Source organism: Mesoplodon bidens (genome assembly GCF_964165515.1).
Source record: "Mesoplodon bidens genome assembly, chromosome: 5".
In the NCBI taxonomy this organism is placed as follows: domain Eukaryota; kingdom Metazoa; phylum Chordata; class Mammalia; order Artiodactyla; family Ziphiidae; genus Mesoplodon; species Mesoplodon bidens.
Window position 1 is genome coordinate 133,096,360 of NC_138161.1, and position 26,377 is coordinate 133,122,736.

Genomic DNA, 26,377 nt, shown 5'->3' on the forward strand with positions numbered 1-26,377 from the left:
GAAGGAGCTCCTGGCAAAAACCCACACTCACCCTCAGTCCTACAGGGGCACTTAGGAAAAATGAGATCTGCTGAAATTAGGGGGACGGGGCGTTGTGTCAGGCTGGCTTCTTGCCTCACCAAATTAAGCTCAGCACAATCAAGGTCGTGGTATGCAGTTCTGGGGTGCAGAGGAGAGAGCAGGATCTTTAGACCTAGATGTGAACCGGGGTGGGGTATAGAACGCCCTGGGTCTGGGGATCTTAGGGCAGCCCCACTAGGTGTCTTTGCAGTTGTGGGTTCCTGGCAGCTCTTCCAAGAGAGAGGCTGGCCAAAGGGGAAGACTTTCAGAGGGGCAGTTCAGTGGGGGTACCTCCTTCCTTACAGCCCCTTAATTTGCACATCTAAGGAACAAATTCTAAATGTTTTTCAGATACTCTTGGCAAGAAAGACTAGCTGATTTCCACTTTTCCTTTTTACATCTAAGGCAAGTTGCAAAGTCAGGGCTGGGGATTCCAGGGTGTATCAGTAGAAGAGCATGGAAAGGAATAGACCAGCAGCAGTCCTAGATGAATGTCTTGTTCACGTGCACAAAGAGAATTCTCTGGCCTGGCCTGCGCCGGGTGTGTGTGTGTGTGCGTGTGCGCGCGCGCGGGGGCTCTGAGAAGGGCTGCTCCCATCCGCGGAGCTGCTTGTGGGCTTGCTGTCCTTCTTCAGGACCTTGTGGCTGGGACATTAAAACAATAAATTTTCAAAAGCTGGAGACTCTCCGCTTCCTCCGGAAAGAAGCGAAGATAATCAGCCAGACGGCCTGGACGTGTGTGTGGGGAGCTAAGCCTCCAGAGGCCGCGCGCCTTTGCCCCGCGAGTCCCCCCTTCAATTTCTCCAAAGCCAACGCCAGCAGACGAATATTAGAGAAGTCAATTAAGTTGTTTGCAAATACGCGAGGGCCGGAGCGGACCACGGAGGGGAGAAAGCCGGTGCCCCGGGTGGGATCAGCATCTGTACCGGCTGCCAGCAGCCCCGGGGTCAGGCCCGACACTAAGTAAACAGTGCTGCGGCCGAGGGGCTCCTTTGTAGCGACCGCAGCTGTCCAGCCGCGCATTGTCTGGCCAGGGCTGGAGACTCCTTCGCTGCCCCGGCGCCAACTCTGTGCACACAAAACAGACCAGAGCGGGCTGCACACATCACCTCCCATCTCCCCCTAGGCCGCCAGGGCTTGTCTTCTGTCTCTCCTTCAGCAGCCCAGCCTCTCTGGACATTTTTGCTCCTTAAGTAACTGAGCACGGGTGCAAAAACTCCAGAACCTGGGGGAGAATGGGGTGGGGGTGGGTGAAGGCAAAAAGACCCCCTCCCTTCCCAAGAATGGGGGTGAGAAGTACATTATTACAGAACAAAGGAATAGAAGGTTGGAAATCCCAATAAACCTGAAAGCAAGAACTATCTTGTTAAACAGGGGATCTTTGTTTATCCTAAGTTGTCTGTCTTGGATAAGTTGGTGTATCTGTCGGAAGACAGAAAGCGGGGCCGGGGGTGGGGGGGCGGAGGCAGAAGGGACCAGGGTAGTACCATTCCCTGAGTGGGATAGGAGGGTTGGTCTTGGGTCTTGGGATCACTCAGGGGACGCGACAGAAATGCCCCAAGGGTTCAGCCGCCTGGGTGGCACTTTGCAGGCCTGAATTTCTGCTAAAGATGAAAATCGAAATTTCAATTTCCCAAAACACCTGCCCTCCCCCCACCCAGCAAGGGTGGGGAGGGTGCTGGAAGCACTGGGGAGGGGTAAAGGGAGCACAGGATGCAGAGTTTTAAACTGGCATTGTCCAGTTCAAACTCTCCCAGGGCAACTTCAACCCATGTCGGCAGGAGCTTGCTAGGGTGACATGACTTCTCCCTCCTAGAGCCCAGAGCAAGAGGGGTTGCAGGCTGAGGGGAAATTTACCGAGCAGCTAGAACTTGATGGAAGTACAGGAGTGGCTCCTGAGATGACGCCTCTTATAGCTTCCAGACCCATCGCCACCCAAACACATTCTTCGGACTCTGTGGCTCCCACTCAAGAGGGATCTGTGGGACACACTTCTCGGAATTACGTTTTGAGCGGCCAAGTCCAAGGCTTGTCCAGCCGTCTGGGGTCAGCCTTTCAGGCCCTCACTGAACCCAAAGTCAACAAAGTGTTTCAGATCCTCAGAGAGTCAAACGTGAGATGCCTGAACGAGACTGGTGCCCAAGTCCAGAGCTGTGGCTAACAACACTTGCCAGAGACTCAGCCACTTGCCTCCTTGCTCTGGGGCGGGGGTGAAAAACAAGTGTTGGCTGCTCTTCTCTTGGTGTTTGGCGCTAATTCCCTCATGATCCCTTTTCTCCATTTCGAGAAAAAAATATTAAACTCCATTTTGAATAACAACGGTCTCCCGGACACTGGAGAATAAGACCATTCATCTGGCTTAGGAAGTTGGAGGCAAAAGGGTACCAAAAATTTAAAACGCTGTCAGGGTGTTGCTGCTGAAAAATCCTCTAGCACCTGACTGAATAAAAACCTTTGACTCTAGGGAGTGAAGTGTTTCAAGCACTGAAGCTCCTGCTACGTCTCCAACAATGCTCAAGAATTTGTATTGTTTTCAGCTATTTTTTTTTTTTCTTAGACAACCGAGAGAATAGTAGAGGGTGAAGTGAAGGCCAGAGTTCTGAGAAGCAGAAGCTACAAAGTTCCTGAGATACAAGTGTGTGGACGGGAAGCCTTGAGGTCCCAGCCCATCCAAGCTAAATCGTCAAAGTTTAATTAACACGAAGAATGAATGAGTTTTAAACATTCTGACATTGGCTCTAATTGCTTTTGTGTGTGTTTTTATGTATGTAAAAGATTTGTTTGGGGAGGGGGCGTGGGGCCTCAAACCAACTATCGGATTCCAGGAAGTCTGTCTTCCTGTGTCCCTAACCAGGAAAACTGTAGGAATTAAAAGGAAACTTTTGAATGAACGCCCGTGCCTCCGGCCCCGGCCCTCTGGGGAGGGGGTACGGCAAGCTCGTTTTTCTTGTCAGTCAGTGCAGAGTCCTGTGGACAGACGACAAGGGGACCGCGAGCCTCCCAGTAGGGTCAGGTGTGCAGAAGCTTTCCAGCAGCCCTCTTCCCAGAACACTTATTTGCAACGTGCAGGGTTTTGTTTTTCGTTTTTGTGTTTGTTTGGTGAGACATTTGCCGAGGAGAACTCCGATGGCAAATCATTCCTCAGGCGGTGGTCCAGATTCCTCAAATAGCTGGCGCTCGGAGGCGCGCGTGGCAGAAAAGACTGGAAGCCCCGCCAAGCGATTCAGCCTCAACTCTCCAGACGCTGTGCTTGTCCTCTACGTTGGATGCGAGCCTGCCCTGCTTGCGGGGCTCCCCTATGAATTGGAAAGGGTGTGGGGAAATATTGGGTAATGGTGCCCCATCCCCAACAAATACACAGGGTAATTAAAATGACACAGATGCTGGTGTTGGACTTCGTGGTTTCCATGATCATTAAAGCCAGAGACTTTAAAAAAAAAACTTAATGAAGGCTAATGACGGAGCTTTTCTTCTCCTGAATAGTTGGCGGGTTAAACCAATTAGACACATTCATCAAATTCTTTCCACCAAGTTTTTAGAGACATTAGGATATGTTCTCAATACTGCGCAGAAACTCGCCCGAATGGCTTAGCTGCAGGGCAGGAGGGAGGCTCCCCGACGCAGGTTAAGGAAAAGTGTTCCCTCCATCCCATCCCAAGAGACCGTTTGTGCCGGGGCCGGAGGGTTCAAGCATGGATTTTTCTAGCGTAGCACTAGTCCTTTTCTCACCTAACTTCTCTCCCAAAATGTCTCTTAAAATTCACGAATTTTCCGTTCTCAAAGTCCCTCCGAGTGGTCAAGATTCCTGAGTGCGGGAGTGTTTGGCAAAATCTAACTCTTCTTGGTGCAGAATAGAGCCTAGAAAAGGCCAGCCTTAAGAACCCTGAGAATGGAAGTCGAATAACAGGAGAATCATATTAATTCTCCTTTTGCACTTCCCCAGAATCTGCTGCGGAGGCCCGGAGAGGTGTTTCGAAGGGGCCCAGATTTGGGGGCAGGGGGTAGGAGCTGCAGGGGGAGGCAAGTCTGGAGGACCTCCCCACCCAACCCCAAGTACTGAGACCCACCGTAACCTGGCCGCACTAGGTAAGCCCGCCTCGGTGCGAGACGATCGTCCTGAGCAGATGTAAGACCATTTCCTCAAGTTGGAACTTTGACCCAGCCTAGCCAGGAGAAGTTGAACTTCTAGGGAGTTTTCCCGTGGCCTGGGCTGTCTCGGCCTCTTCTGAAATAGAAGTACCAGCTGTTGGCTCAGACCCGGTGCAGTCTGCTAATTTGATCAAGGACTTCCCTTCCATTGCCACGGGAGTGATAGGTATCTCTCAGGCTTGAATTTGTGGGGAAGAAAGAGAGACGAGTCAATGCGCTAGGTTCCTACTTCTGGGGGCCACAGGCTTTTCAACAACTGGTGAAAGAGTGGAATGCGGCTTCAGAGCCGATCCTAGTATCTAATATGCACCATCTAACGTGCCCATAGGTGTAATATTTTAGTGTATATATATATATATTCGCATTATCTATAGATATTTCTATATCTATTGTATATTTATCTCACCTAATGAATACCACCTTACTTGATGTATATTAACGTATGCTTTCATTTTCTTTTTATACATTACAAGAGTACATTAAATGACATATGTATGTATATTACGTGGTGTATGTTATATATTAGGATTTATATGTATATATGGTGATACATATTATAGTAGATGTGTATTGCCATTTGGGAACTATATTGTATATTAAGAGATGATAATAAAATTGCATGTAGGGACCAACATTATCTAATAGGAAGCGGATTATAAATTGGGTGATATATATTAAGCTGGAGACATATGCATTTGTTTTTAGAGGGTGTATTTACAAGTTTGCACGATGCAGGGTGAAACCTTTTGAGCTCTAACCCTAGCTGGCCGAGACCAAAACAAGCACCTTCTTATTCATGCTACTCCTCACTTCCCGCATCACCTCCACTACCTTGAAATAAATAAGAGAATCACAGGAATAGGTAGACAAGCAAAACACTCCAGCCTTCTCCCCACCGGGCCCCTTGGCCTCAAAGCTAGTTTCTTTGGGTTTTGAGTTTGGTTCAAATGTTCCCTCCGCATGGCGACTTTCGAGGACCAAATTCCGGGGTTCTGAGACCCCGGGACAAGGAGAGCTGGGCACAAGGCGTGACTCAGCCCTAGTCCTGGCACCGGGAAACATGGTAGTTGACTCTGCGAGGAGTAACATTCAAGGTGAGAGCCAGCATTTAGACTGTTGGGCATGTGAGCACAGTTCCTCGGTGGATTTTTTTTTTTTTTTTTTTTTAGCTAGCGGTTCTGGAATGTGAGTCTGTGACAGGTTGCAAGTGAAGAGGGGAGCAGGGGAGTGGAAAGTTTGCATAGCTTCGGTTTGCAAGAGGAAGAACTTTTTGAACTCTCCACGCAGATGTGCCAATCCGCCTGTAATCATTTTCCAGCTCCTCCGGTAGCAGGTCTCGAAGCGAAGCCCCAAAGTAAATAAACACCCTCTCCCCCGCTCAAAGTCATGCCTTTAAAGGGAACACCGGCGGCCTAATTACGCTTGAATTATGCAAGGAACTCGGCGGAGGATGGAACTTTAGACAAATAATTGCGCCATTGTGTGCCGCCGGCGAGCCCGCGCGGCCGCCCTCCACTTTTCATCACTCCGCGCTCCGAAGGCGGCGGGGCTCGCAGCCACCTGAAAACCGCCGCCGGGGGCCGAGCCAGAGACTCCTGCCTAATTAACCTACTTTTCCACCCGGTGGATGTCAAGATTTCAGAAAAAGGGTTGGCGGAGGAAAAAGAGGGACACCGGGGTTTCTCCCCACCCCCCCTCCCTGGAGTCGAAGCAACTTTGCTTTGCCAAGTGTTGTGATTCCTTGAAAGCTTTTGCAATTCAGGCAAAAAGCTTGAGATGTCCAGGGAATTGCTTGGAAAAACTTCCTAGACTATTAGGGGAGCCTTGAGGAGACTGAACGTTTTGGGAAGTGAAAGCCTTGTCTCTGTTTAAGTAGTGATCCAGTAAATCAGCGTGGTCAAACAAGTTGTCAAAACTGGAGAATAAACGGGGAAAATGTGGAGACCCCCCCCCCCAATAATCTCTAGAGGGAGAGTTAATTTTCCAAATGAGAATGCATTTAAATTCACTTCAGATATAATTTCCTGAATGAGTAGCTAAAGTTAGGGATTTTAACACAGAGAGAGTGTCCTCTCACAAGTTTGGTGAGGGTCACTCTGCTGATCACCCAGCTACAATTATTTGTGATGGTATACTTACACATCGATTCCCCGTCAAAAACAAAGAGTTCATCTCCATTTACTTTAACGTGGCTAGGACTGCAACTGTATTTTTAGGACAGGGAGTCACATATTTGGATCATGTCCTCAAAAAAAAAAAAGAAAAATCTGTCTGTAATTACCTTCGAACCTTATGAGTTCATATGGAAACTGTGCTGAAAAAATTGAATAACACTATTTGGCTTATTGAGTATCTTCTTAAATATTTCCTTACATTAGCAAAATTTACAATATACCAGCCATCTATGAAGGTAATTTTCAAAGTATATAGGCTTTGAAATTTACAGAAGAGGAGAGCTGAATGAGCATTAGAACAGAAAACTAAGCATCCTTGTGGACTGTTAGAAAGATTTTCTTTAAAAAAATATAGATGCGTTGCTATTCAATTAGTCAATCCCCTCCAGCTTTAAAAACTCCACAGGACTCTAGCTAAAGGCATACACAAACATTTTCCCAGAGGACTTATGTATGTTTTTTTTATTCATGGAGGCCAAGACAACCAGTATTTTATAAGCAGAGAAAAGTAAAGAGCTGGGGGAACTAGTGGAGGTAAAATGCTTCTGAAGTGAGTCCTTGAGAAGCCAGTTCCTGAATAGTGTTCTTTCTTTAGGAAAGTTAGTTATCAGCACACAAATGTTTCAGTGAAAATAGTCAAGATGCCTTGAGTGAATGGGTTATGAATCCCACAATTAAGTGTACTCTTCATTTTGCAGTGATCACTTTTCTATTTACATGCACACAGATAAACGTCTTTATACACAGACATATAGACAAACAAAAAATACACCAAGAAAGATAAGTCATAAATACAAACACGAAAACAGCAATGGCAGGGACCAGAACTGAAGAACATAGAATTAGAGAAGATGAGGGCTGTGTGCAATGTCAGCTGAGTCTGTGACTCTAGCAAGCAGTAATTTATGAAATCCCACCTGGCTGAAGATGTAGGCGTCTTTGGGTAGCCCCTGACTAGGTGACTGGAAAGTGAGCACGAGGCCCTGTAACATCTGCTTCCTCTAGAATAAGGACCAAAATGGGGAAAATTGTTCTAATCTCGTGTTTAATGAGCATTTAGGATTCTAGGAGACCTGACAGGAGATATTTATCTGTTTTGAATCTATATTATATATATATATATATATATATATATATATATATATATATATATATATATATATTTTGAATCTATAAAGTAACATATTTTCATTAATTGCCCCTTTCTCCCTCCCAAACTTCTCTGCATACATTTTTCTGGTTACCTCAAACTCCTTCAAATTTTATGAGCAGTCTCTGATAATCTACATAAACCTTGTACCCCACCCCTTAATCATCACTTTAAAATGAAAGTATATTCACCTTGAATGAATGGCCTAATTCCTGGATTATACAATGATTTACAACTTTTTCTATTGCTTTCAGTTAAATACCTCTGAATGGCTCCCTCTGCAACTCTCCTTTAATATAAGGCTAAGTTTTAGTTATTTCTGAATATGTTTGTATCATGGTTCTTTGATTAAAAGATATTTTTATTCTCAGTGTTAATTGTGAATGAAGTTTCCTGAGCACAATAAATATCCGTAGCCCCTGAAATTTCATGAAGTTCTGGTTCATGTTTAGTCAGAGACTCAAGCTATTTTCGTTATAATATTATTGTTATATATTCAAACAAGTGAGTAGACCGTTAGTGCATTAATGTAGATGATTTTCTAACAAAAAATCCAAAAGAACTATATTTTCCTATTTCTTTAAAAAACACTTTGCTTGTAATGGCTTAATATGCCTTTTCTTTTAGCTCAGACATGCTCTCTCTCTTATGAAGATTTCAAGGCAAAAATCGTAGCACAACCCTTGGAATGAAGGATGATAGGAAAAACGAAGTTCCCTTAATATGTGTGGGCTTTGATCTGTGTTTGGTCAGATTGTAAAAAATGCACATAATTGTGTAAGCTTATTGGTGGACTGAGACAATACTTCAGTCGAGTTCTAGTATCCTTGTATGCTTGGGGATGACAATGGGGAGTTAATTACAATTTCTTTCCCAAAGGAAAAATTTCTCTGTAATACTTGTTTTCAATACCACCAAACCTTGTACTGGACATGTGGGTGTGTTCACATTAATCAACTAATGTGGAGGAATAAAAAGTTTGTATTATCATCTTACATCATTACATAATTAAATTACATAATTAAATGTGAATTAAATTAAATAATTATTTAAATAGTCAATATGCTTTTTTTTTTTTTTTTTTTTTTTTGCGGTACGCGGGCCTCTCACTGTTGTGGCCTCTCCCGTTGCGGAACACAGGTTCCGGAGGCGCAGGCTCAGCGGCCATAGCTCACGGGCCCAGCCGCTCCGCGGCATGTGGGATCTTCCCAGACCGGGGCACGAACCCGTGTCCCCTGCATCGGCAGGCGGACTCTCAACCACTGCGCCACCAGGGAAGCCCTGAAATATCTTTTTAATTTATAGCACAAACCAAGCTTTAACTCCCAACTTTATTATTTTTTAAATATTTATTTATTTATTTATTTTTGGCTGCATCGAGTCTTCATTGGGGCTCGCGGGCTTCTCTCTACTTGTGGCATGCAGGCTCCAGGGCGTGTGGGCTCTGTAGTTGTGGCGCACGGGCTTAATTGTCCCGTGACATGTGGGCTCTTAGTTACCCGACCAGGGATCGAACCAACGCCCCCTGCATTGGAAGCCTGATTCTCAACCACCAGACCACCAGGGAAGTCCTTAACTCCCAACTTTAAATATAAGTCCTTCCATCAAGTTTCTGAGTTTGGTCTAATATTTCTTCTTTCATTATACTCTCTGCCTTGATGATTTCTTTCTGTAGCTTCTAAAATTACATGTGGATAACTCCTAAGTGTCTCTTACAGCCTCAGGCTCCATCTTGACTTCCTAAGACCCTTTTCCAGTTTCCCAGCAGAGATGTATATTTCTTAATACATGGCTTGTCAAACTGGACAGGTCCAAAATGGACCTGAAGATCTTCTCCATCTCTTCTCTTCCCCCTACCCCCAAAGTATATTTCATAATTTTGTTTAATAGGATCAATAACTTCCAGTCCTTCAAGTTTACAACCAAGGAGTTTTCTTTTCACTTCTTCCCCTTAGGCCCACGTCCAGTTTGTCATTAAGTCCTCCAATTCCAGATTGTCTCATATTTTTCCTCCTTTTAATCCTTTGTTTCTTGTCACCTGAATAATTTTAATGTGTTTCTCCACTTAACTTTCCACCTTCCAGTTCATCTTTGATATGGAGGCAGATTATCTAAAGAGCTGTCATCCTTTCAGGATCAACCAGATGTTGGGCACTTTACAAAAAATATTCCATTCATTCTCACATGTACCTCATTCAAGAGGTGTCATCATCATTTATAAAGAAAATGGGGGCTCCATGACTTGAAGAAACTTTCCTCAGGACATCCAAGAGAGTGATCATATAATTTCTCATTCAGAGACACTTTTGGGCACAAAAGGGGGTACTGTGAATAATTAAGCCCAGACAACTGGTTTAAAAAGAAATTTCCTCAGACAAACCAGGACACAAGTCCACTCAGTGTGTATTTGACTCAACCAGGATCCCACCCTCTGTCTGTCTGGAGAGATGCTGTAGTTGTCTTGTGACCATGAGGGGAGGAGTTGATTAGCTGAGGATGATAGGAAGGCAAGAAAGAAGTTGGTCCTTCGATGACCATCCTGATCCATCTATCTCCCATTTTCATGTTAAGTAGATTATAAATATCCTTATTAAGTCATTTTATTTGGGATTCCGTTACTTAAGGCTGAATATACTTTGATACCAGGAAAGACAGTAAATTATATAATCAATGGCAATAATGTGTGATGTCTGCTAGAATAAGAGGAGTACAGGACACTTTGAGAGATCACTTAGGACCATCAGATCTAATCCTGTGCTTGTGTGTATGTGTGTGGCGGAGAGATGGTGGAGGGGAGATATTTCCTGGGGGAAATAACAGAAGATAGAAACTTGGGCATTGGATTAATTTCTGTTTACCTACATTATTGTATTTGGGAAATAGTATGTTTTCCCTCCCAAGAGCTTTTGTCCTCAGTAATTTACAAATGCTATGCTTTGCAATTTTGATAGACAAGTAATATTATACTGAGTTGCCTAGGTCACAGTGATTCAGGGATTTAACTAACAAACTCACCTGGAAGTTTGTTTTTATTTGATTTTTGTTCTCACTTTCAGTAGTTTGACTCCATTTTCTTCCAAGCGTGATGATGTGAAGTGTTATAACGCTAATTAGTTTTTTGCTTCTGTTTTTCTTTTAAAATCTCCAGCTTTCTTTGGGTAATTTTTGTTATTGCTGAGCTAGAGTTAACAAAAAAAGGAAGACCTCTAAATTCATGAGTGATTTGTTAAAAAGATGAAATGTATTGAGCGATTCAGAATTATACAAACAATGCCAATTGTAGGAAGACCACCTGTTCCATGATAGTCAGTCCTCAGAGATTTTAAACACTTTCTCCCCAGGCTTAATTGTCTCAGGATGAGGCAATCCTGTGTCTGTTCAGAACCATTAATAACCTACTTCACCTGATTGCAGCAAGTGTTTTTTTTTTTCTTCAGATTTGTCAAATGGTAAGTGTAAGGACTTTCTGCTCTGATAAACAACAAAATTGACCAAATTTAGCAGTAGGTCTCAGTAAAAGGCAATTTTTTTCTTTCATCTTCTATCTAATTGGACAAATAATGGTTTTTAAAAATTTAAACCTGGATGATTTCTCCAGCACACTTGCTAGGTTTTGATTAGATCAAGTGTGGTCTACTGCTTTGTTTCTGGGAATTATTCTCTGGGTGTCTTTCCTCCCATGTTTGCATGATTCCATACAGGTTGACAGATTGCCATCTCTTTGTCTTATGAAGATGGTGTCTTGCTCATGTATTCCATTTCTTTGATTATTTCCTGTATTTACCATTTGATTTTTGTGACTTTCAACAAGTCACTTAACTTCTCTGTGCTTCAGATTTATTATTATTTGTGAAATGATGAGGAGGAAGCTAATGAGACAATGGGATATATTTTCTGAGTGAATTGCTTTACAAAATCGTCACGTCTACAAAGTATCTGGAATTAGCACATATACACCAACCTTACTTTGCTTTCCAACCATTTCTAGAGGGTGGAGGGCTCACGACTGTGGCTCTCGCAGGCCCAGCATTTTATGCAGGTGATGTTCCTTTTAGAATGATTTTAAGAACAACTTTAAAGGGGAAAAGCAAGTACAGAATAACAACCTAAAGTGACTTTTGTATGGGAAAAACAATGTGCTTTGTGATGATGGTGTGGGAGCACGGGAATGAGATTTGTGAGCTGATGGAATGCACAGAAGTCCAGGGGTATTTCTTGCGTAGTACCTTGTTTTAGAGACACACAGCTATGGGTTCCTCTACCGCTGTGTACTTGGAGACTTAAGAACCAGGCCTCTGGTATCCTTTGAAGAGGGCAGGGTTTCAATAAATATTTAAGTTAAACCATAGAATCATAAAGATCCGGTCTTCATAAATGAAAAGGAAGCGACACAAATCCATGCATTAAGTATCAAAATGGGGACTTCCCTGGTGGCGCAGTGAATAAGACTCCACGCTCCCAGTGCAGGGGGCCCGGGTTTGATCCCTGGTCAGGGAACTGGATCTCACATGCATGCTGCAACTAAGAGTTCGCATGCCACAACTAAAGAGCCGGCAAGCCACAACTAAGGAGCCCTGGAGCCTCAACTAAGACCCTGTGGCGGGGGTGGGGGGGAAGTGTCAAAATGAAAGCAAAAACACAGTTAGAACGCTTGGTCAAGTTCCAGTTAAAAGGTTAGTGTAGAAAAGTGGCAATGTGTTAAGGAAGAATAAGGTATCCCAAAAGATGTGCCAGTTCAGGAGGAAAGCAGAATTCAGATGCTGCAAAAAAGAATCTTAAGTGGTTTGCAAGGGACTCCAAAGCTAATACTCAAAGTCCAATTTAAAGATATATTCAAGGCAGGAAAATTACTGGAAAATCATTTAGATTCTTTATTTCAAGAGCGGAACTGTGTATAGGAAAATGTCAGAGTTATCTATTTCAATATGATCTTTCACGGTTTGCAAGGCTCATTGTAATTTCTTTCTGCTCTAACACTTGCTGACTTGTGACCATGTGCAAGTTATAAGCCCCTTGTTGGGCCTCAGCTTTTCTGAAAAGTAAAATAAGGAAAATAATAGTACCTGTCTCCAAAAGGCTTTGTAAGGGTAAGGTGAGATTACACCTGAAATGCACTTTAAAAGGAGTATAATAGTAAGCACTCATTTAAGGTGAGCTGCTGTTATTATTATAATCACTACTGCCATTAGTATCACCACCATGGAGGCTGTTCTGAAAGCAAGAACTTTGAGACCAGATTGCCAGACTTTAAATTTTGGCTTCATGACTTGCTACCTGTGGGTCTTTGGTCAAGTTACTTACATCTCCAGGTTTCTGTTTCCTCATCTGTAAAATGGGAAGAATACTGCTTCCTTTATAGTTATGGTAAACCCTCATGTACATAAAGGGTTTACAACTGTGCTTGGCTCACAGGACATTGCCATTGTGATGATTACTATTTTTCTGACCCCAGCTTACCCCAATCTACTCTTGAGCCACACCGACTGGTGTTGTTTCTCACTCACGTCAAGCACTTACACTTCAGTACCTTGCCCTCGAGATTGCCTCTTCAGCCAGGACTTCCCGGATCACCCGGTCTGTTTTGCTCCCCATGCATGCATTTTTCCAGGTCAGTTCCTGTCTCAATTTTGCCCTAGCATTTTCTAACTGACATTATCTTTGTGTATGTCTTGCTTACCTGTTTATTATCTGACTCCCCTCACTCTTACGAAATAGAAGCTATAAGCCTTGTTTGTTTGCTACTGTGTCCCAGGGCCCAGATCAATATCTGACTGATAGTAAGCATTCAAAACTAGTTGTCAGATGAATGGGTACAATTGTGATAGCATCTAAAGTGGTCTGGAGATCAGTAATGAGCCCTTTCTGTCCTTAAAGATGATCTAGAATAGGGGTAATCAAATGTAATCGATGTGGGTGACTCGATAATGTTGGGTCCACTCTTGGTGACTATATAGTCTGTCGAAACAAAGATACCTTGAGAATCAAAGTGGTTCCTGTTAATAAGCATGTCCAGAGAGCAAGCAGAAACTGGAATCTTTCAGGATAAATCTTATTCGTGAACTAGCCGCATTAGAATTACAGGTGGAGATGGACGCATAAAATGCAGATGCCTGGGCCTCATCCCAGCTCCACAGCGTTGGGATATTTGGTAAAGGAGCTTCGGCACCTATTTTTTAGGAAGTGCTCTGGGTGACTCTGAAATCTGCCAAACATGCCAGAGGTTGAAACCCGCTGGGGCGGAGGATTAGAACATCCTCCTGGGGGGTGGGGTGGGGGGGCTTTATCCTCAACCCAGGAGGCTTCCCTAAAGGTGTTAAATACTTATTAACACTGTCGTGTGGGAGCTGCAGTGGCGAGATTGCTGTGTGGGAGCCCAGCGCTCATTAGCACTTGTATAGGAACCTCTGCCCGTTCTTGAGAGTTAATTTCTTGGCAAACAATGAGCGTCTTCGTGAAGCACTTGTGCAGAGTGAGGACAAATTTGGGGTAATGTAGTGCAAATTGTAGGAAGTGAGTACATTAGCACGAAAGAGATTTAATAAGTCTGGAGAAGAGATTTAGTATGTCTGGCAAATGATGTAACTTTTGAGAAAAAAAGGTGAATTATGGTAACATAAATAAAGGCTAATCACTTACAGTTGAACCTCTTTTAAAAAAGAATGAATGCTTTTGAGAGAACGTATTGGAGTTTGTAGATCAGACTAACACCTTTATAATATGAAAAGTTTTGTGCGTTTTTGCCACAAGTATCTTTGTGTTGGTGGCATGGGCAGTATTTTCTGAGTGCGGGTAATAATGGTAAAGAAAGCCTTTACTACCCTTTGACTTTTTTATCTCTCACTTCTGTCAAGAATTCTCCTTCTTGTCCATTTCGTCTCCCCACAGTGGGGTGAGCCACTAATTGCCCTTTTGGGTTTTTCTCATGCCATCACGAATCTTACCTCTTTTCCATTCTTTTCTAACCTCTTCAAATTCATTTCTCTTTTGAGCATCCCTGATGCAGAGAAGGTATGAATTTATACCTTCATCAACTTAAAGTCTTACAGACAGACATGTAAGGTTAGTTTTTAACAGTCTCAACAGCAAGTCTTCATTTAAACTCCAGTCTCTGTTAAATAGCTCATTGATGTTTTAAACAAAAATCATTACATCATAGAGATGTTATTTTGTATAGAAACATATATATTATAAGAGATATAGAGATGTCCTTTACATCCCTAGGTTTACTGTCATTTCCCATGAAGTAAAAAGAAATAGATGGAGAAAGTGTTCTTCTGAGGTCTTCATTTAAAATAATATAAAAAATAAGAATTCATCCATAGCCATGTTAAAACAAAGTCTGAAAATGTACCTTCCTCTCCTTGATTGCTTTCAGTTTGTACATTTTATTTCTCACTATGTAAACATAACAATGGGATTTGGGAACCACTTCAAGGATCAGAATTTTTTTTTTTTTTTTTTTTGCGGTACGCGTGCCTCTCATTGCCGTGGCCTCTCCCGCTGTGGAACACAGGCTCCGGACGCGCAGGCCCAGCGGCCATGGCTCAAGGGCCTAGCTGCTCCACGGCATGTGGGATCTTCCCGGACCGGGGCACGAACCCGTGTCCCCTGCATCGGCAGGCGGACTCTCAACCACTGCGCCACCAGCGAAGCCCAAGGATCAGAATTTTAAAGATAGAGGTAAGAGGTTGTTGTCATGACTATTTCCAATGCCAGGAATGAGAATGCTGTGGATGGAGGTCATGGAAATGGTTTACATAATTATTTATGTGTTAGGTTAATAATAATTAATAATGGTAATAGTAATAAAATTGGAAATTGGGTGTTTGTGACTTTAAAGGTTTTGGCTTGGGGCCAACCTTTCACCAGTAAGCTGACTACCTTGGGTAGCAATTGGCAACTTCTTTCCAGGTGTTTCTGTTGATGCAATTTCAAACAGCAGGGGGTGACTTCTCTATATTCAGAACACCTAACAATCCCTGTTCAAAACATATTCCTGCCTCCTTAAGCTTGCCTAGATAGACTGTTTCTCTGAAATCTCCTCTAGAGACATGGAGCTATCTTAATCATTCCTAACATTAGCTTAGTATTTAAAATATTACTTATTACAATACCTAACTAGCTGTGTTTCAGGGTCTCCGTCACCCCAATAAATAAGTATCAAGATACAAAGACAATCCATTATTATGGCATTTATCAAAAACAAACGTCAAGTGGAAAATAAACTTCTGTTTCTCAGTGAAACATTAGCTTCTTCATGGTGGGCAAGTCTGCTCTGGGAATCAGTACCTTCAATCTAATAATATCTAGTTTCTAGAGCCAAGCTCATGTTGAGATGTTGGTTCTATCTGAGAGAAGTTGCTTTTAATTCGTAACATGGGTCTCACTCTCTCTCCTCACCACCTTTCAATTTACTCCAGTCGACTGTGATGGTCTTTAGGTTTTAGTTTGGGGACTGTGGTCTGGGTATGTTAAAAGTGTAACTTTTGCCCTAATTCAAAGAGCACACCTGAGGCTGCTGTAGGCCCCTGGAGCAGAAAAACACACGTTTAGTAAAGTTAGATTGAGCATCATCTTTTCTGGTAATCCTGTGGCCGTAATTGAAGACATTTCTTTGCACAGGTTTTCCTCTTGGATACAACCTGAAGTTTAATTTTTAGTATGACATTAAAATTATATAACAACTAATAATTTTTCATTTATGGTATAAGTTCCAATGAACTTTTCAACAAGAAAGAGTGTTTACCTTTAAGATTTTGTCCTGGTTTCAGGTTTGATAATTATAAATCACCTTGTACAAAATTTCTCCCTTATTCTGATTATAATTTCTCCCTTCAGCCATTTTCCCTTCTAAAAATGGGCAGAAATCACTTAAAAGTTTTATGGTTTGAATTTCAAAGCCATGTAAAAATACCATCTAATATTTTTGTAGTTAAGCATACAAAAAGAGTATTATATTTGCTTGATACATGTATTGATGATTTTGTTTTTCAAATGGTATAACTTGACTGGGTTTAATTCATAAAATATTTTTCATGTTCTTTCTGACCTATCAGTTTCTATATTTCCACTGATTTGCCCTAGTCAATCAAAAAGAAATTCAGAGTCATGAATTATATTCATCGAATTATTTAAACTTTCCTAAAATAGTTTAAAAGCAATTTAGAAAATAATGGCATATATGTTGTTTACTCTGGTTAGAGTGCTAGAAATAATGAGAGACTCAGAAAATAATATCAACACATTAGATATTCAAGAGAATGGAGATGCAATGCTGGGAAAAATATAATGCAAAAAACAGCCATCACAAAGATGTAGAGGATAATGAAGACCAATTTAGACAAAGGACATTAGCTATAATGTTTATTGTGGCAAAAACAACATGACAAAACTATGACTTTTGGCCCTTTGTTGGAAAAAATTTAGGGGCACCTGAAATATTGGGAACATATGTAATTGAAAGAAATAAAAATTCCTTCATGAACATTGGAAAAATGAGTACAGGGCTACAGGCATCAACTAAAAAGAGATAATGAGGACTACATGGGAGTGGAATGCAAATATAATGAATTTTAAAGAGATGATGCATGTTATTTGTATTAATTTCTATCAGTTAGCTTTTTCTAAAATAGAAGGCTTTCTCTAACAGGAGAGAGACTTTATATTGTAATATCTTATGCTATAATTGGATAGGATTCAAATAGACTTTCAAATTAGCTAACTTCTGTTCAGGGCATATACTAAATACTCTGGTATGAACCTTTGAACTGGAAAGAAAGCTAAACTCCTTTTCCTATATATTTTTAGAGCTTTTAAAAAATAAAAATTATAAAACAAAAGGTAGGTTAAAATGGTTTCAGAGGAGGAGAGAGAGAAATACACACATATTTTACTTGAATGGACCACATAGCATCACACAATTTTAGAATTTATGATGAAAAACTACATTTTGATTGACACAGGCGAGCAGGGAGGGAGGTTGTTAGGCAGATGTGAACCACACCAGGAGGAGAGAGATGCTTAGGGGTGAGAAAAACCAAAAGGGCCCAACAAAGAGGAAACTGAAGAAGAAAAAAAGACAGGATGAAGATAGGAAAAGGAAAATGTGCAAAATAATTTAAGCTCATGGACTTCCCTGGTGGCACAGTGGTTAAGAATCCACCTGCCAACACAGCGGACACAGGTTCGAGCCCTGGTCCGAGAAGATCCCACATGCCGTGGAGCAACTAAGCCCGTGCGCCACAACTACTGAGCCTGCACTCTACAGCCCTTGAGCCATAGCTATTGAAGCCTGTGCAACACAACTACTGAAGCCTGCATACGTAGAACCTGTGCTCCGCAACAAGAGAAGCCATCGTGATGAGAAGCCTGTGCACCGCAACGAAGAGTAATCCCGCTTGCCACAACTAGAGAAAGCCTGCGTGCAGCAACGAAGACCCAGCTCAGCCAAAAATAAAATAAATACATTTATTTTAATAAAAGAATTTAAGCTCAAACAAACAAAAAAATCTCCCTATCTCAATATTACATAAATTGTTTACTTAATTGGCAGCAGCAGACTGATCCTATTATGTCTATATCTTCTGGCACATACCAGATAGTCTGATACTTGGTGGAGAATAAACTGAAAGAACGAACTTGGTGATTTATCTTGCAGCGGCCATGAAGCACTAAGGGTCTTGGCACTGTTTGGTCCCTTTCACCCTTCCCCATCAGCCTGCAGCTGAGTCATGTTATCTCTGCACATCTGTCCAGTGTCCAGTGTCTTGTTAGGATGCAGCTGTATTTAGCTATTAGAACATGACAAACTCCTATTAAAGTTCTTAAACTTGTAATTAGAACTGGATTGTCTAGAGAACATTCTAAGGGCTCTGTGGAAAAACTCTTAACTCCATTTACTAAATATGAAATCAAATATGCCAATTAATTATAGACTGTGTCAGGGCAACCCTTTCTGTGACCACATTTCCTGTTCTTGTCTGGGGAGGGTGGTGAATATTTTCTGATGTTGGCTGTGCCGCTGCCTTCTGCTCTCTCCATCGGCTGTTTTCATATCCTTTCGGTTTCTTTGGTCCCCATCTGCCTGTGTATGTTGTCTGAGGCTGGCTTTTGTAGCCTTGTACTCCTTTAGATGAATGTTCAGTGAGTGAGACTTTGTTACTCTCAGTACAAATCTTTGCAAGTTCGTTTGCCTCTCCTCTCCTTGGTTGGCGAATGGGTTCGCTCCCCTTAGAGAATTTCTCTCCCGCTGTTGTCACTCTGGGCGTTTCCTGCTCTGCTGTTGTCCATGCTGCTCCAGCTTCTCCTGCCACCCCCTCACCTTGGGTTTCACACTGAGTTGGGCCAGTCTTTCAGTGCTCATCTCTGCTTGGTGACCCCTGGTATGTACCCTCTCTTCACTTAGCATTTCCCCATAGTAGGAGAAGTGAGACTCTTACATCATGGAGGTGGGGTGTTCCAAGCTCTATGCTCATTTCTCTTTAAGAAGATGGGAAAAGGAAAATGCTCAGGCCATCTGACTGACTAGGAGGTTTGTTGCCCCTCACTTTGATTTCGCTGGCCACCTCTTTCTGACTTCCCCCTTTCTTTCATGGCAAGGTCTATCTCCCTTCCTTTGGAGGTTGAGACTAGAAAGTTATGTCTGTTTTTCTGACCCAGGAAGACAAATAAGTACTGTCTCAATGGTGCTTTTGCTTACTGAGTGTATGACCCAGGGTAAGGTACTTAACCTCTCTGTGTTTCAAATGTGTGGGTGTATTTGTAATATACAAGTAATGATCCTGTAATATATGGGCAATGATTCCATCTATTGCAGAAAGTTGAAATGAGCCATATAAGGAGGAGTGAGGATGAGATGAGTGTCTTATGCTCTTAGCAAAGTACTTGGCACACAGCAAGTGTCATGGAAGGTTTGCTAGTCTTATTATTCTCCCAGGAGCAGATTTATGAGTACAATGGGCATCTGCTTGTTGGTTGTAGGGCTAGAGGAAGACATTTTAATCACTTCAATGATCATAACATGTATATTATATCCTGAAGTAATAAACTTAATATAGTTTCACAGCACCATATTTTATCATATTTTATTGTGACATCTTTGAGTTGTGAGATTCATTTTATTTCCCCCTGAAATAATGATTGAATTTATGTGGCTTGAACTTACGCTTCACCCAGAACTGTAAAATCCATCTTTTTTGGAGGGAGGGGTGCACCACCATGATTATTATACTTTCATGGTGAACATTTCACAAAATAGCCTGCATAAGATTTAAGGTTCTTAACAGATATTTCCAGTTTCAAAAGTATATCTCTTCAAAAGGGAACTACCGCTCACAGTAGAATTGTAATGCTATGATTAACAAGTGAATAGCTTTTCCTCCAATTTATATGCTCAGATGATAAATATGCGAGAGAAATAGAAATGTTGAAAGGCATTAATCAAGATTTTTGGTACTCCGTGAATGAGACTTCAGTTTTAAAATTTGAAATATTTTGAAGAGAAGTGACTAAGGAGTTTTGAGTTTTGCCCAAAGGATAGATTTTGAAATTTATGAAAAGATGAACAGATTTCTTCCTAACTACCCAAATTGTGGGTCGTAGGGATGGTGGGAGAGAAAGTGAAAGCCATACGTGATTTGCTTTTTGTAAACACATGTCTTCAGAGAACAATAATAAATTTTATTGTCAGATTATGAAACTGCTAGAGTCCTCTGATGTCTTACTTTATGGAGTACATGCGTTTATCTGTTTTTTAAAGGTTAGTATTCTCATCTATATTTGTAATCTATTACAGAAGAAAAGCTGTTTTGTTGGTTGTGATTGACATGTAACATTTTGAGCTGGAAATGGTGGTTATAGTTCTATATGTTAACTATATGCTTTAAGGTTTTGTATATTTCCTTTTAGATATTTAAAAGCTCTAAGATATTTTAAATATTAAAGGAATATTAGATACATGCTCAATATACATTTTTCTTCAAAATAACACATTTAGAATTAAAAATGCCTTTTTAAAAAAATTAATTAAGTAAGTAATTTTGGCTGTGTTGGGTCTTTGTTGTTGTGCATGGGCTTTCTCTGGTTGTGGCAAACGGGGGCTACTCTTCGTTGTGGTGAGTCGGCTTCTCATTGCGGTGGCTTCTCTTGTTGTGGAGCACGGGCTCTAGGCGCACGGTCTTCAGTAGCTGCAGCACGTGGGCTCAGTAGTTGTGGCTCATGAGCTCTAGAGCGCAGGCTCAGTAGTTGTGGCACACGGGCTTAGTTGCCCCGTGGCATGTGGGATCTTCCCGGACCAGGGCTTGAACCCGTGTCCCCTGTGTTGGCAGGCAGATTCTTAACCACTGCACCACCAGGGAAGCCCTGCCTGGTTTGTTCATCTTTAGATAAGTTTTTTAGAGAGAAATACTAAATTATAGGTAATTTTTTAAGGCTTCACAGGATCAAAATGGCTTTATAACATGCAATTAAACTTATGTATTTCCAAAAGAAGGATGAGGTTGTTTCTACATGGTAATGTCAGTATTATTTTCAGACACCAGGAGACATTGGTTTAGTAATTCTTCTCTTTCTTCCTTCCTTACTTTTTACCATCCTTTTCTTCCTTGTTTTTTTTTTTTTTTTTTTGTAAATGATGGCAATAATCTCTTGTACTTTTGAAACTGTTGCATACTTTCAGCCTTTAAAATTTTTTAAATAATACAGCTAGCATAAGTCTGTGTACCATATAGACACTTAAGAAATAGTTGTATGACTAGTAACACAACCAGTCTGGTAATAGAGTGAAATTTTTGGATTTTTGTTATGGAAAAAAAGCTGCTAGTGAAATGTAAATCTATAAAGGTTTTGTAAGTCTCCCAAATAAATATCTCTCTATTGGGATACATCACCGTAGGCTAAAGTTTTCAGGACTAAATTTTTTAGTTTTAGGGGACATGATTTCATCTTGATAATAAAGAGCATTTTGCAGTTTTATCATATTTCAAATATTATGGAATATAAAGGCAATTCTACATGACACAGTTTAAAATTGAACCTATATTAGACTTTCTTAGTAATAAAGCAATTTCTACAATATGAGACCAATAAAGTATTTTGGTTGGAAACAGCAAATGAATTAGAGGACTAATTACCAATTAATTATATTATTTAGTTACTACCTAAATAATATAGATACAATTGTCCAGTATAGGATTATAGTTATATTTTTACTGGATAAAATCAAAATGGATGCAGGTAGTTTAAAATTGTCCATCTAATACAACTAGAAAATTGTCTTCCAGGGCTACTGAGAGGCATTATTTCTTGCCTTTTCTTCTTATGAACAACATAGGAAAAGTCCAGGTATGCGATCTCATTTATTTTGAACTGCAGAGAAAAATAAACTATTAATTTGTCTAAAGATGTGGAAAAGGATAGATGGCCTTTATTCTGCAGTTAATATTTCCAGAATTTGAGATTAGGAACATTTGACATTGGAGAACAATGGAAATAACCTTTTAGCCAAAGGTAAAGCTCTATTTATAATGGAAAGTGGAGAACCAAAAATTCAGTAAATAAGAAAACGTTTCAATCTTTTAAATATTTCTGAAAGTTACTGAGTATATTGTAGTTAAATATAACACATTTACTTCTAAATCTGCCATATTTATCTGAAAAGATTAGGACCTTATGTATTATATTATTAAAAATATTATTATAAGGAAAGTGTACTGTCCAATGTGAAATTTACACAGTAAATCTATCTTCCACTCTAAGTTTGGATATTTATAACATTGGGTCAATTAAAATGAAATTCACACACGTATTTCCTACATATCAAAACAAAATATATTTTCCACTCTCTTGGTTGGAAGTATGTGTTCTAGAGGTGAGTAACATCAATATTACCTTGGTTGGGTGTAGAAGTTGTTTGCTATTAAACTGTGCTTCAGTTTGCAAATGAAAACGTGTGCCATAGGACATCAAAGGGTGGCTGGCTGTCAGTAAGACATCAAAGGGCAGCCTCCCTGAAGACTTTAAGTTTTATGGCAGGTGCCTCATAGAGATGTCAGGTCATCTTGGGAAACCAGAAGAAGACTCCATCTAAACTCAATTGTCTCTGGTTCCTTTTATCTGTTTGGGAAGGTTTGGCGTCCTGGGTTAGAAAGAGTTTTGCAGTGATTTGAATACTGGACATCAAGCCTCTCTGATTTCAGCTGCTCTCAGCATGAAGGCTGCAGTCATGGGCTCTCCTGATGGATACATCTGGGGAAAAGAAAAATGATCCTTGTGATAATGTCATCAAGCGCCTATGAAGCATGGAGGGATAAGCCTCTTTTTTGGTCCCTCTCAGGACACAGACACATGGGCATTTTGGTTATACTTGGACAATTCAGAATAACTTTGGAGATGGACTATTTTCAAATTCTAACACAGTGCTCTCATCTGCTTAGCAGTGGGGCTGAGACATTTTCTACAGTAGAACAGAATAATGGGATTTCTAGTTAAACAAAGTAACACAATAAATCCAGTTTTTTTCTGGTTAAGCCAACTCGTATAATTATACCCTTAATGAGGTATTACAAAAACCTATATGGAGAATGATATCTTTATAATCGAATTAGGGGACAACGATGGTTAATTTTTAGCTGATTAGAGAAATGAATGTATTGCACATGAAAACAAATACTTATGGTCTTAGATTACTTAGATGTTTTTATTATTTGTTTTCCAGCCACATCTGTACCATCTCAGGATGCATTCATTTAATTTTACTTAACAAGAGTATCCTTTATATTGTCATAATCCTAAAACATATCTTAGCTAGTTGTTTCTACTTTATTAGGACCAAACAAAATTTGTACAAGAACTAACAAATTATCATGAGCTCTGAAGGCTTATTTATTCATTTTTGTCTAAAAGATTAATATATTTAAGGAATACAGTTAAAACCATTTTGTACTGCTTTGATCATTCACTTACATGTCATTAAGTAGTCTAAGCATTTTATTGTGAAAGGGCTCTGTTTACAAATTAGACCAAAGAACATGTTTCACACTGACGATCAGCATATATATTGTATTTTATTTCAGATGCACAAGACACAACCTTAATATTAGAGCCAGATGATTAAAAGAACATTACCTGAGCCATGAGAGTCACTGAATGAGCTATGCTAAATTGGTTGTTTTCTGTTTTGTGATTAATTGTACTTCTAAACCATATTTTAGTGTGCTTTGTTTTTCTGTCCCCAGTCATCCCATATTATTAAAGAGAAATTCTGCATATCTCTCCTGGAGTCCAATTAAGGATTTGCATCATGACTAGATTTTTCACTTTAATTACTGTATATAAAGTAGGTTTTGACTTATTTCCATATTTATCAAACTATGCCGAAGAAGCAAAATTCATCAAATAAACAGATATCTGTGGCTATAATTGCAGCCTGCATGGAGCATGTAGGAAGAAAATATGAGGGTCCAAATTTCATTATGTAGAACATAATAAACATCTGAATAATTAAACTGTGTGTAAGTCATAGGCTTGGCAGTAGTAAGAATAGGAGAGACACTTTCATTTGATCCAAAAAAATATTTAAAATACATTTCAAAAAATACATCCTCAACATTAGACAAACAACGAGTTGATAAAACTTGCATCTCTTATCAGGTGAGAAATATCACATTGGATAATGTGCATTCAAAAAATTCTTTTTATTAATTATAATATATGATAAGCTTTCCATGTTCATGGATTTCCAGAAGTCCTTTTTAAAAATCAAATAAGAGATTAAAACCAAAAGGAAGTTAATATTAGCAACTTATTCTGATGAGTTTTCTTTGTACTTATACTGTAAGTAATTAACATTGGGGAAGTGGCCTATCAATTTCTGGAACTAAGAAAACACTCCTGCCTTCTAAATATATATAATTTGAAGCTCCAGATAATATTCTACTTACAAAAGTTTAACCACACTTCTTCTTATGTGTGCTTAATTGTGTATTAAAGAATTTGTAGCTAAATAAATATAGGGAGCATTATTTTTATTATATTACAAGTTTAATTATGGTAAGTGTGTTAATATTATGACCAGGACCAGAAGTGGAAAACCCAGGACTTTTGATTTTAAGCATGATTCTTTAACTTTTAATACATTCAGAAAAAGAATTTCATGTGATTTTTCCTTTGGTTATTTAATTGAAAAACTTAAATTGTCTCTAGTGTCACAAATGAATTGTGTTTATTAATTTCAAAACTTTCAAAAGGACATTTTTTAATTTAAATTTTTGCCATAGTTAAGCTCCTGACAAGCAAAGTTTAATTCTAGTTATTGTAAGGTTGCTAAGGGCTTTGAATTAATTTATCTAGTAAACCCTGCTGTGAATGTAGCTGGTTACTTTTGAATTAGATATTAAGGACAGATAAAGTGATGAACCTGCTTGGCTTCTACTATATGAAGATTCATCATGTTTTGATTTCCACTGGCTCCCAGAAGTGAGGATGTCTAGAAAATAGGATCTGCTTAATGTTGTCGGAAATCATTTCTCTCTCACAAGTGATATAGAAATTTTCTTTTCACTTTTAAATATGTTGCAAAAATGTGAGAATGTGGCCTTTTAGAGGTAACTACAGCTAATCATATCAAGGCTACTATATTACAGCCCACCTACATAACTTGAGTACGTCTCAATGTGCAATGCATGGGGACAGTGAATGTACAAAACTGGTTAAGGAAGTGCAGCGTGTACTTTTTTATTTTGGGATGAGGTGAGAAAATAGGTTTGAATCGACTCAAATAGTTACTCTACATCTCTTTGTACTAAGAATTCTGATAACTGTATGAATAGTTTTCTTGATCCATTTTAATGTTTCAGCTGGTTTTTCTGGGCAGGCTCGCTATTCCTTTCTTACTGTTGAACAATAAAAATATAAAATCACAAGGGATTGGATGTGAACACATTAAAAGTGATTAACAGAATTTAATTGAATCAGTAACCGGATGTCTAATGGCCTCTCATTAGAAGCTACTAGTTTGGCTTAAAACTGTTTTCAAAACCCATTTCTATGGATAGAGCCATTTAGATGGTCATATAATAAAGGAATATCATGTCATAAAACCAGGAGAAAAAGTTTCAAAGTATTTGTCTATGATGGGATGGATATATTGATAAAATATTAAAGGGGTAATTAGAAAGATAGAATGTATAAATTTCAATGGCTCAAGTTGCAGTTTGGTACTCTCAACAGAGAATACTTTAGTGCAACATTCCATGAGCCAGATCTTCAACTTATGCTTGAAGACGATTTTCAATAGTATTAGTTTTCTAGAATAAAGAAAAACTACAATTGACTTCCATATTTCATGTATAATTCCAAAATGGCTTCTCGTTTCCACACTGGTCTTGACTACAGTGATGGTGATAAATGAATAGTTTAGCATATAAGTATTTCTTTGAATAAAAAGATTTTAGTTTTAATTCACAAAAAAGATTTGCTTTGTATAATACCCAGTGCAGAATCATGAATATAAATTCTTTTCCCTCCTCAAAAAGAGAAGGTAATCACTTTTATCTGCTGGTTTCTTAACGGACTCATCTGTTGGAATTGAGAACTCTTCTCAACTCAAACAATATACTTCATTTTGTTTATTTTTCTCTTCTTCCCCAATCAAACTTAAAGCTTCCACTGAAGAAAAAAAGAGTTGTTTAAAAGAGATTGCTGGGCCTTACCCAAGATCTAGTAATTTAATCTGAGGGATTGAGGCCTGGGAATTGGTATTGTAAACAATTATCCTAGGCAGTGCTATACTGGCAAATGTTTAATAACTTGCTCCATGAAAAAAATGTGTATTTATATATATTATTAT